Here is a 12,420-nt window from a genome sequence, read left to right on the forward strand (position 1 = left end):
TCTGCTGCTGCATCTGCCAGCCTTTACCTCACTGAGCTGTGTCAGAGCCAGCCTCTTCCCTGTGACACCACGTATGCCGACCTCTGTCCCCTGTGACGTGACTTTCCACCAGGGTCCGCCTGATTATGTCATTTTTCTGCAGAATATGGTCTTTGATCCAGCCTGAACTGGTCCAGCAGGAGCAGCTGATTCCCACCAGTCTGTATAAATGGCACAAAGGCTTGGAGGATCATGAATGGGCTTTGTGAACAGGATTCACCACAATTTTACTCCGAGTCTGCATGAGGAGCAATTCATCTCTGTCACCCTGGAGGGACAGTGAGGAAACCATGAGTTGCCCCCAGAGTCAGCAATTGTTCTTATTCCCACCCACTGGAAATGTCCAGGAGAAGATTTAGCCCAGTTAACAGAGGGATGAACCCCCTCCAAACGATCACCTTCCTCAGTTAATTTAATTTAACTTACCATGGTAGAACAGCAGGTAGCTGAAGTGACAGGTCACTCAGAGCCCCACAGCCCTGCAGACAGATCATTTTATTGACATATCTGTATAATTTATTATTACACAGACATGAACTTGACTAAGAGCTGGATTTCTCCTGATGGGGCTGATAATGATAGCTTATTTAGTTCTTGCAGTTCCATGTACTTGAGGCATCCCATTTCTGTGGGACAGAGTTATTCCTGACCAGCACTGTGGTTCCCAGGCTGTCACTGTCCCACCTTTGATGGCAGCTGAGGTTTTGCTTGGGCCTTGGGGACACTTGGGGATGGGGACTCTGCTGCTTCAGCAACTTCTGCTTCCCCCCATGTGGTTTCCCTACACTTGGGCAATCCTGTCACAGGTGACCTTTGCCTCTGCACTGCCTGGAGATGGCATCTGCCCTCAAACCCCTGTGGGAAACACGAGGTCTCCTCCGAGCTGTGGGACACCCACCACAGGCTTGCACTTGGGCCTGCTCCAGCTTTCAGCTCACTCACAATCCCTTTTGGAAGGGCTTTATCCTGCACGCAGGGAAGGAGTGGAAATTGCACACAGATGGGAGCTAACAGCTGGTGCTTTAACAAGACCCTTCTTTCTGCTTCCCTGGGGGAATCTGGCTCATTGACATTCATTCCCTACCTTCCTTTTCTTCACCAGTGCAGAGTTTGGATTTCCTTTGGTCGGTTGTTTGTGACCTGACTTTTCACAGCAGCTTTTTTTTAGTGGAGCCCTGGTATGAGCAGGCATCTTTTCCTATTTTGAGTTTTGCATTCTGCTCAGTGCAAGCTGCTTCCCAAATCCATTGCAGGGCTGAAGTGCTCCACCAGGGCATCCCAAAGCAGTCTCCTCACTGCACGTTTGGTGCCAGGTCCATCTCCTCCCTCTGTCTGGCATTTCCAGCAGTTTTCATTGTAGCTGTCTGCAAAACTCCAGCCTGTTCAGGCAACAGGAAAAAAAAATAGAGGAAAAAGAATTTTACTAATAGCTATTGCTAAGGCATTTTGGTCTAAAGACCTAAAGTCCTTCATGAATATTGCAGTGGCTTCTCGACTGGCCTGCAGTCCACACAGCCCCCATCTGCTGTGCTTTTTCAGACTTCAGCTCATCTGCTCCCTCCTGCACGTCTTCACCAGTGGAATAACTTTTTCCTAGCTGAAAGCCTTTGCCAGCTGTGCTAATACTTGCTTATAAACTTGCTTACAGAGATTTCACAATTCCAGCAGGCAGGACTTTACTCTTAGCCCCTGCTTAAAGTGCAGGCTGAAATCCTGAACTTGGCCCTTTCTGAGAACTCATTTCTTTCCCTCTGCAGACTCATTGCAGGGAATGCTCATTCCCCAGATTCCCATGTAAACCTGGCAGTCTTCTATGAACTGCAGCTAAAAAAAAAATAGATTGAATTCTTTGCAGTGAAATAAAAAGAAGTTGCTTGCAACACATTTCCACTTTATTTAAAGAGAGAATTTTTGTAGTGATTTAAAATTTGGAGTTAAGTGTATTATGTTGGGCAAAGTTTGATAATAAATGCTGGTGTTATTCAGCTGATTTTGATGGATCATCACCCTGGGGTAGCCATTTACCTGCTTATCATGTTTTTCAACCATTTTCCTGTGAAGGCTCTGAGACAGGAGACTGGCAAACTCCTTTGGGTGGTGCTTGCACGGGCTGTGTTTGTAATCCCAGGGCAACTCCCATCACAGAATGGGTTGGGTTGAAAGGGACCTTAAAGCTCATCCAGTGGCACCCCTGCCATGGCAGGGACACCTCCCACTGTTCCAGGTGCTCCAAACCCCATCCAGCCTGGCCTTGGGCACTGCCAGGGATCCAGGGGCAGCCACAGCTGCTCTGAACACCCTGCAGCGCTCATTGTTGAACAAAAATGTTCCACTTTTTAATTACTTTTCAATTACATTGGTCTATCTGATATATTTTTATATTAGATTGATTAGGGCTGTTTATTTCCCCAAATCAATTTTGTTTGATTGTGTGTTTGGTCTTTTCCTTATAACAAAAGAAAGGTAGAATCATAGAATCATTTTGGTTGGAAAAGAACTCTGGTATCATCAAGTGCAGCCTGTGCTCCATCCTTCTCCAGCCTTAGGATGATATTTTTCCATATTAATAAGAAAATGTATGGGTTTTCTTCTGCTCTTATAGCCCTGACTCTACAAAAATGGAAAATTATCTTGGATTCAGACTCCTGCTTTTGTTTCTGGGAGCTTATTTCCAGGATCAGCTTCTCTTGCCCACTCATTCATTTGGATCTTCAGCCCTGCAGGAATCAGTGTCCTAAGGATTAATATCAAATATTTCCCTCTCTTGTGTTTCTTTTTAGTTTTTTATTTTAAGCTGGGAGTTCTGGTGTCTCTGTGCACCGTTTGCACAAGGATTTTGCTGTTTTGAGCTTCATTTTCCAGGCGAGGTGCTGTTTATTGCTGTGTTGGTATTGTGACTGTGAGGGAACAGTATGTTTTCATCCCTGATGTTCCTTCCCTGAGCAGATCAATCCCAGTGAACTCTTACTCAGCAAAATGATGGGAGTTTTACTCAACATTTGCTCAGAAAATACATTCTGTGGTTAGATACACTGCCTGATATGACCACACTTCAACAGCACTGTCAGAGCTGACCTGGGATTTAGGGCTGTGGGGTTGATGCAGAGCAAAGGCTTCTTGCTGCTTTATTTTAAAAAGTTGGGTAAAGCACAGGAGTAAAAATAAAATCATGCTTAAAAATAAATGAAATTTAGGAAGAAAAGACAAAAGTTATTCAGATTTCGGTTCTGTGAAGCTCGACAGTGTCCTTTTGAGGGCCCTATGCCAAAACAACAAAGCCCTGCGATTCTCAGGCTGTTTAAAAGAGCAGGAGACAGAGAACCAGTCCTTGCTGAGGCTCTGCCAAAGCCTCAAGTGGAGGCAGACGCTGATGTCAGAAAGCTGCTGGGATTGTCTTGTTTGCTCCGTGATTGACAATCCCTGTGACACCATCCCTGTGCCCAGCACGGCTCCGTTGGAGTTTTCCACTGGCTTTGGTGAGAACTGGCTCGAGTCCTGCATTTGTCTGATGTGTTAATGTGTTAACTGTGTCAAAAACTTTGTGACACCCTTGCCCATTGTGCAGCTGATGATCTATGGGATGATAACTGTATCTGAGGAGGACAGACGACCACAGGAATTTCTCTCAGTGTCTGTTGCATTGTTGTTAAAGACAGAACTATCTGTGGCCCTGACAGCGCAATTGCATTATAACAGCAGTAGGTTTTGCAGGGAGTTAAATTTTGGATTGCCACTTAATCACCAAACCAGTGAAGTGTTGTTTGACTGAATGGAGAACATTTTGCCTTTGACTGGATGGTTATTATTTTGAAGTGCCACGTAATTTGCTGTTATTATTTTCGGTCAAGAATTAAAAACAAGTCCCTGGTTTGGGTCCAAGCTTTAGATAAAGAACAATGCAGCAGAAACTAAGGGAGGAAAGCCCAACATATCCTCTCTGATATTCCTGTCATCCAGGGCTTTGTTGTTAAGGGTTGTGTGCGTAACAGGATGGCTTAAACATTTAATTTGCATTATAATATTTAATGAATACTACATAAAAGTAGAATCTTTGCATTTTCAACAGCTACACTCCCTAAAAACCCTTGTAGTAGCCATGGCTGAACCCCAAGGTCCTTTCTTGACTCTGCCTCCTTATCACACTGAGCTCCAGTGGATTTAAGTGGGAGTTTTGCTTGAGGAGAAGGGTGATACTTGGGATTCAGAGCAGGATATTCTGTGAAAGGACACTCACCCATAACCTATATTGCCTTGACTTGGCAGTATTGTTTTATCTGGTATATCTGACACTCTCACCGCTTACGTAAGAAAATAGTTTGTACTGTCAACAGCTCTGTTTAACCTTTAATAACAAAATTAGTAACTAAAACCAAGGGGCCCAAGTCCTGAGGCCCATATTTGGGTACTTTCCATTGAAGCCAATGGTAATTTTGCCAGGGAGAGGTCTGGAAAAGCCCTGAATTTTGAACTCCCAATTTACCCCAGCAAGCTCTTTCAGTAGCCTCTGTTTCTGCTCTCCAAAGAGCAACTGGGACTACAGTGGCAGGGAGAGGAAACGTTAGAGGAACCTTCCTGTACTTTCCATGTAATGACTTTATTGGAGCAGACATCTGATGATACCAGGTTTTTCTAATTCCCATTTTTATAAGCGATCTAATGCGCGGAAACGTCAGTTCTGGGCATATGTTCCCGTCCCTGGAGTCTTGTTCAGACATTAGAGGAACATTTTCTGACTCAAAAGATAAACACTTCTGCTCGAGTTCAGGGACGGAAATTGTTTTCATCGCAGCAGGTGTTGCCCATTAGTTCTACTAGAACTGAAACCCTAAGCTGGGCTTTAAGGGAGATGCATAATCGAGCTCTTACATCATTGTGAGATGTACCGTACTTGAACCTTTTGCTTGCTGAGACTGTATTTCCTCCAAGAAACATCCTGTTTTGCAATCCCCCAAATTCCCCATGTGCCATACAGCATTAGGGATTTCATCACCTCCCGGGCACACAGGCTGTGCTTTCTGCACCAGACCCGTAGGGAGGGAGAGACAGAGAGCCAGACAAGTCAGAGGTTTCCATATTTCCTGATGGGACCATGTGATCCATGAAAGATGGCTTTATTTTCATTGCCCCCCTCCTTCACTTCACGCTGTTTCCATTCTAGACCTGCTGGAGGCTGCTGATTGCATCATGTCGAGGACAGGATCATGCTCTCCTCAGCCCTGTTCAATTGTTCCAGGTCTCATCTTGCTTTTAATGGCCTTGGCTGCTTTATTTCTGCCCTTCACTGTGGCATGTTTGAGAACAGAATTTATTTCTTAGCGGTTTTTCATTTCGCGCTGTCACTGTAAATCTTCATTTATAACTTTAGGACCTAGTTTGATTCATCTAAAGCCACTGGGGATTGTTACTCTGGGTTTAAATAGAGGTTTGCCAGACCTCAGCAGGCTCTGACTTCCCTGAGTGGCTCCATCTGGGCACCCACCTGTGCTGGCAGGTCCTGAGCTGGGTTAAGCTCAGCCCTGGGGATGTGGGGCTGCTGTGCTGAGCTGTGGCTGCACCTTTGGGCTTGGCTTGGGTTTCTCTGGGTCTCTGGAGCGTGGCTGACCCCAGCCATGGCCACTGGACCTGCTGACCTCTTGCCCAAAGACTGCTCACATCTTTTATTTGGTACTAACATTTGAGACCTGCTTACATTCACAGGTTGTGCCACCACTGCAGCGCTCATTGTTGAACAAAAATGTTCCACTTTTTAATTACTTTTCAATTATATTGGTCTATCTAGTATATTTTTGTATTAGATGGATTAGGGCTGGATTTTTATTTCCCTATGCAATTTTGTTTGACTGTGTGTTTATAACACACAATCCTTATTGTGTGTTTTCCTTATAACAAAAGAAAAGTAGAATCATAGAATCATTTTGGTTGGAAAAGAACTCTGGTATCATCAAGTGCAGCCTGTGCCCCATCCCCACCTTGTCCCCAGCCCAGAGCACCCAGTGCCACCTCCAGGGATGGGGATCCAACCCTCCCTGGGCAGTTCCAGTGCCTGAGCCCCCTTTCCATGGGGAAATTGCTGCTGTGCCCACCCTGAGCCTGCCCTGAGCCCCCTTTCCATGGGGAAATTCCTGCTGTGCCCACTCTGAGCCCCCTTTCCATGGGGAAATTCCTGCTGTGCCCACCCTGAGCCTGCCCTGGCCCAGCCTGAGGCCGTTCCCTCTCATCCTGGATGCCCCCCTGGCTGTCCCCTCCTGTCAGGAGCTGTGCAGAGCCACAAGATCCCCCCTGAGCCTCCTTTGCTCCAGGCTGAGCCCCTTCCCAGCTCCCTCAGGGATTCTCCAGCCCCTTCCCAGCTCTGTTCCCTTCCCTGGACACTCTCCAGCCCCTCCAGGTCCCTCCTGAATTGAGGGTCCTAGAACAGGACACATCAATCATGGTGCGACCGCAGTCAGTGCCCTGCTCCTGCTGCCACACCGTTTTTGGCACAGAACGACACCTACAGCCAGTGATTCCCTGGGTTATCACTGCTTGGTCCCCCATAAAAATGCAGTTAAAACAGCCCTGACCCTGCAGTGCAGAGCTTGTAAGCAAAGATGATCCTAGGATTTCTTGCAGAAGCTCATCCTGGCTGGAATCAAATCTCAGAGCTAAAACTCCTTTTGACCCAGCAGAGATGTGGAGGGCAGAGGGTGTCAGAACCCAGGAAATTCCTTTGGCTGCCCTGGAGGGCTCGAACCCCTGCCCAGGGGGCTCAGAGACCTTGGCACAGAGCCCCAGACCCCTGTGCTTTTGATTTAGCCCTTGGAAAAAACAATTGCCAACAATTCCAACAATACCAACCTTATATGAAGAATTACAAGCCACAAAAATTTAACTAGAATGATAGTGAATTTATCACAGGGTGAAAAATAGATATTTGGGGTTTTTAGAATGGGGGTTCAGGGGGCAAGATGGAGGCATCTGGGTGTGTCCAGCCTTTCTCCTTCTTCTTCTTCTTGCCCTCCATCTCCTGCTGTGATGGTGGCACTTTTAGATTGGTTTAGAGTAGAAGCTCACTGTCTAGCATAGGTGATAGGTGTTGGGAAGTAATTGTAAATATTGTACATGTAGTTTTTAGTATAAAAAGATAACACTGCCCTGGGGAGGCAGAGTGCCCCTGAGCAGACTTCGGCTGGACAAGAGAAAGAATTTTATAGATAAGAAACAATAAACAACCTTGGGACCAAGAACTGAAGAGCTCTGACTCCTTCTTTGACCGCCAGGCTGGAAAAAGAGACTTTCTGACAGATCTTGGGGTCACTGTGAGCAGCAGAGACCCCGAGAGAGGGGAGCAGAGGAGGGAGGATCCCCCCCGTGCCCATCCCCAGGAGCATCCTGCCCGTGTCCAGCAGCTGTCCCTGCCTCCGGAGCAGCTGGAGCAGCACTTTTCCCTCATCCCACTAGAGGGTGGGTGCCGGTTGGACAAGCCAGGCTCGGGTTGGAGCTCTGCCCGCTTGGCAAGGGCACAGCGGGAGCCAAGCATTAATTTATCACCTAACGAGGGTGGCGGGGCTGCCAGGACTGGCAGTTGGTACCTCACAAAATATTCGGCTTGGGGATGGATGTGGGAGTTTTCCTTCTCTGCTTCAGTCTCAGGGATCAGGAGATGTTCTGAGTATTAATAATATATAAATAGAGAGAGCCAACTTTTTTTTTTTTTAAATTTAATCTTATTTTTAGTAGCTTAAACCAAAAATATCTATACTTAGTTTCTAAATTAATTTTAGAGTTTTTCACGTTAGCATGTTCTCCCAGGCACAGCATTTAAAAAGCGCTTCTTTCAGAAGCACTTTCAGAGATGAAATAAAAATTAAAAGAAATAGTTCAGATCATATTTTCTTTGGGTTTAATATCTGCAAAATCAGTTGCTTTGTGACAAAAATATGGACAAATAAAACAGTCATCCAATCACCATCTCCACTTTTGAATTGAAGAATGGCTTGTACTTTATAATAAATCTCAGTTTAGAAAGGATTTGATTCATTGTATAGCCATCAGCATCATCTCATCAACTTCCCTGAACTCTATTTCAAGTCCAAGATATTATTTCAGGTTTTAAAATTTTTTTTTTCACCTAATCTATTTGTTTGCCTTGTGGGAACTGAGAATGCAATCTCTGTTCAGGACTGAGCCAAATAATGTTGTAGCTGAACTTTATAAATCATTTCCAAGACAAGATGGAATAAAGGCAGAAAAGATAAAAAGTTTATAAAGTTTGGAGGGAGAGAATTTATCTACAAAGAAATAGAATGGACCAATGTTAATTTGGTGTTGAATAGGCAAGGAAAGGGATTAAAACCCTGAGAAACTGGATAAGGTGAAAAAATAATCCTATGCATTTACTTCTGTGAGAAAAGATATTAATTTAGGTAAGAACAATGTTTTTGACACAAAACTCAATTTATGAAGTCAAAAACTTGATCTTAAGGGGAAGATATTCAGTTATATCAATCAAGCAAAAATAAAGACAGAAACAGAAAGGACAGTGGTCTGACTTGGACATATGTTGCTTGATGACAGCCCCTGAGAGCCTTTCCTCTCTGGCATGACATATTGCACACTTGCATGGAGCAGGGGAGTTTTTCCCTGGGTCAAGGGCAGAGTATTGCACAAGCAGCCCAGGTGCCTCGCAGCCGTCGTGGATCCATTTTAATCTCCCCTTCCAACATCAACGTTGGCCTGTGCTGGAGACAGGAGCAGGGGAAGATGGATCACTGAGCCTGTCCTGGCGTGGTAGCTCCTATGTTTTGTTCCATAGAAAGGGCTGTGATCAACAAAAGCTCTGCCAGCGGAGGTCACTTGCCAGTTTATGAGCAATGGGATTGTTCTGCTGGTTTGTGCAGCCCCGGCTGTTTTTGCTGTTATTGAAATGTGACGTTGGCTGACAGCTCTGTGGGATCTCACATATGGAGGCTCTGCTCCGCGGGGATGGGAGAAACTGGACAAATTGTGGAGGGTTTTCACATATGGGGCCAATTCATGCCTGATGAACCCCTGTGGAAGCTGCTGGCGCTGCACCAGGCGAGAGGCTGACCCGTCACATCCACTGATTCATTGTGGTGCCGTTGTCAGGATTAAAACACTCGAAATTTTCCCCCTAATGGGGGACCACGCTGAGTTTCAGCATGTCCTGCTCTGCTGCCCGCCTGTTTCTGTTGTTGTTACATCTTCTGGGGTTGTTTGTGTTTGTTTAAAAGGAGCACAGTGAACTAAGCTGGCGGTTGAAGCGGCAAATGTGGCTTAGTGGGATTATAAAGACATTTGACATTCTTTGCCACCTTCTTAAATGTGTGACGTGAATGGGTATGAGAACAGGCAATGTGGATAAAGAGGAATCAGATGACAGAAATGAGACCAGAGTGGTGGAAAGCAGAGGAGATGGGAAAACCACTGGGGTTTATTTGTTCAAGGATGGTCTCAATCTGTCCCGTGTCCAAGTGGCTGAGGAGAAGGGATATGAGCCTGGAGAAGGTGGATCACCCTAAGAAGATGATCAGGAATGGAAGGGATTTGTGGAACTGGGAAAAGAATTCCCAGATGTTTCAGCTGGATTGAAAGATCTGTATGTGAGCAAGGGTGAGGGACACTTCACCAGTGTGTTGTGTACCATTAAATGTGGCCTGGTGGATGTGGTGTCCCAGATTTGCAGGGTGTTAGAAGAGCTGATGAGGGCATGGATGCAAAGACATGACTGTCCCGCTGTTTTCCCAACAATTTATGGCCATGCTTTAGAAAGCAAGGGAGAGAAGATGGTGGGATGAGTGATTTAGTAAAACCAAGCTCGAGTCTATTGTTACACACAGGCTCTCAGGGCATAATGTGGGGCTCACTTCCACTGCTTGCAGTGTGTTGTGGAGCAGGGGACTGGAAGAGGAAAAGTAAAACTCCATGAAAATAGAGTTGTGAAGCTTGAAAAGAGCAGCAGGGCCATAGGCCCTCAATGAGGAAAGCAGGGGCATTGTATCTGAATAATGGAAGATGCTTCAGAATGGGCTGAAAGGGTGAATTATAATCTGGTAACTAAAAAAAATAACTCTATGTGTTAGATTTATTTTTAAGAGAGTTGGTAGTAATACTAATTCCAACCAGGAATACCAGAGGAGGCAGGCTGGGAAGTGATGTGGGCAGTGAAAGGGGAGGATGGCTCAGGTGGTGGAGAGAACTTCCTTTGCAAGCAGTGAGAGTCTGCAGAATAATGAGTCCCACCCCTCATTTCACTGTGTTTGTGCACTTGTTCTGGCTGTTTCTTGTGCTGCAAACTTTGGGCTGTGGGAGCCCCAGATTTCAAAAGGGAATGAGGGATTAAGTGTGGGCTCTGGGCTGTGACTGTCCCTGAAGTGCCATCACCTAGTGCTTGCCTTGGAGCTGTCTTCTCCCAATCTTTTATAACTGGACAGGGACAAACACAAAGATTTGCAAGCAGATCCCATCATCTATCCAGGAAAACACCAGGTTGTAGAGCATTTAAAAAAGCATTTTTTCTTTTGTGCTTAAATTTTAGCACTCTGGAGCCAATAGCAGCTGCTCTCTCCACAGGCTTAAGCTCACAGGTAAATTTGGAATCAGAGAATCCCAGAATGGTTTGGGCAGGAAGGGACATTTAAGAACACTTAATTCCACTATCCCAGGTTGCTCCAAGCCCTGTCCAGTTGTGTTTGAGGTAGAAGCTGGTGAGGTTTTAGCTTGGAATCCAAAGACAGGACAGGAGGATGAGGCAGGGATGATGTTCAGGTGGTGTTAGTCTGGTTTGTGGATGCACCATGACAGAAGGGAAGAGCTGGGTGGGCACAGTGGTGAGATGGAGGTAAAAGGAAAATGCAAAGATGAAAAGAGGCTAAAATTGAGGTGTAAGGTTTAAGGTCAAATGTTGTTAGAGACAGGAGGTTGAAGGTGGTGGATATTGAGCTGTTTATTATTAACACCTTCCTCTCTTGAGCTCTCCACACTCTTTTATGTTTTTTTCTCGTGGTTCAGACTCTCAGACCCCATTTCACCCTCCTTTCACTGAGCACAGCCTGTCCCAGGCAAGCAGGGATGGGAATTGCTTGGACTGCAGCACTCCAGCCCCAAAACAAGCAGAAAATGCAGCTCATCAGTGCTGCTCCAAAGGCCGAAGTTACTCCTACAAAACTCCTGATGTTACACTTAGGGATGGATTTTGCCTCTGTATTTGAGACTATGTGCAAGCTGGGCATCTTAAAAACTAGTAATAAAATAAAAAAAAAGTGTTATTGCCTTCCACATCTTGCTTGTGTAATCTGCCTGCAGAATGTCTGAGCCATCTTCTCCCAATCTGGAGGTAGTTTTGGTTTCACATAGATGGTTTTTGACGGGCCACCTCCGTCAGCCACTATGTTTTGGAGCTGTAAAAATAAGAAAAATAATAATTTTGCTCCCCGAAAGCCAAATCAAACCACAGTACAGATCTGACAGCTGTCCAGGCAACTGAAAACAATCAAAACATCATGCCTTTAAATCAACAAATAGAGAACCAAAGAAGTATCAAGTGAGATTAATCACTGTCAATTGTTCCAAGATTTTATAACAAAGGGGCAGGAGGAGGAATTAGTCTTGCAGACTTTACACCCCCTCTTTTTTTTCTTTTTTATTTTTTTTTCTCAAAGAGCAACAGTTATCCAAGTCAGTAAAAATGAGGTAATTATATTGCAAAATTCTTTGGATGAGAATGAGACTTAGTTCTAAAATCTGAAGCTACATTTACCCACAGCAGAAAATTGCTGGAAATCGGGTGAATAGCAGCTTGCATGTTTATTTTTCCTAGAAGAAAACAATTGACTCTTCAGAACTCGTTTGGAAGTGACTGAAAACAGATGGCAGCGGAGATGATTTGCTACCCAGAAGCATCAGGGTGGTTATGGATTCCTGGGGGCTCCTCTCGTGTTTGTCTGCCTTGGGCTTAAACAAATACAAACTGGGCTGGGAAGCAAAAGGGGCTTTTCAGGAGTTCTCAATCACTGGTCCCTCATACTGAGAAAATGGGAATGCAGCTTTGTTCTTCCTCTGCTGGGATCATTAGTTGGTTTGGTGTGTGCTAGGGGCTAGGCAGAGCAGGCAATACCTTCCCCAAATCCTGAAAAATTGATATTTTTATTCTGTACTGGGGGGACAAAGGTGTGCAGAATGTCCAGACAGAAGTTTGATAAAGAGAAGTCCCCTCGGTGTTTTTTGTGGGGTTGATCTTCCTGGTGACCCTCTAGCAGAATTAATTTGTCTTGCAGTAACTCGTGTTTGTGATTGCAATTCAGGACTGCACCAATAAGATAAAAAAAGAAAAATCTCCATTTTGTGTGCAGAAGGTGTGATTGGATCCCCCAGTGGTTTTGGGGA

Source organism: Zonotrichia leucophrys, chromosome 13 (assembly GCF_028769735.1).
Source record: "Zonotrichia leucophrys gambelii isolate GWCS_2022_RI chromosome 13, RI_Zleu_2.0, whole genome shotgun sequence".
NCBI lineage: Eukaryota > Metazoa > Chordata > Aves > Passeriformes > Passerellidae > Zonotrichia > Zonotrichia leucophrys.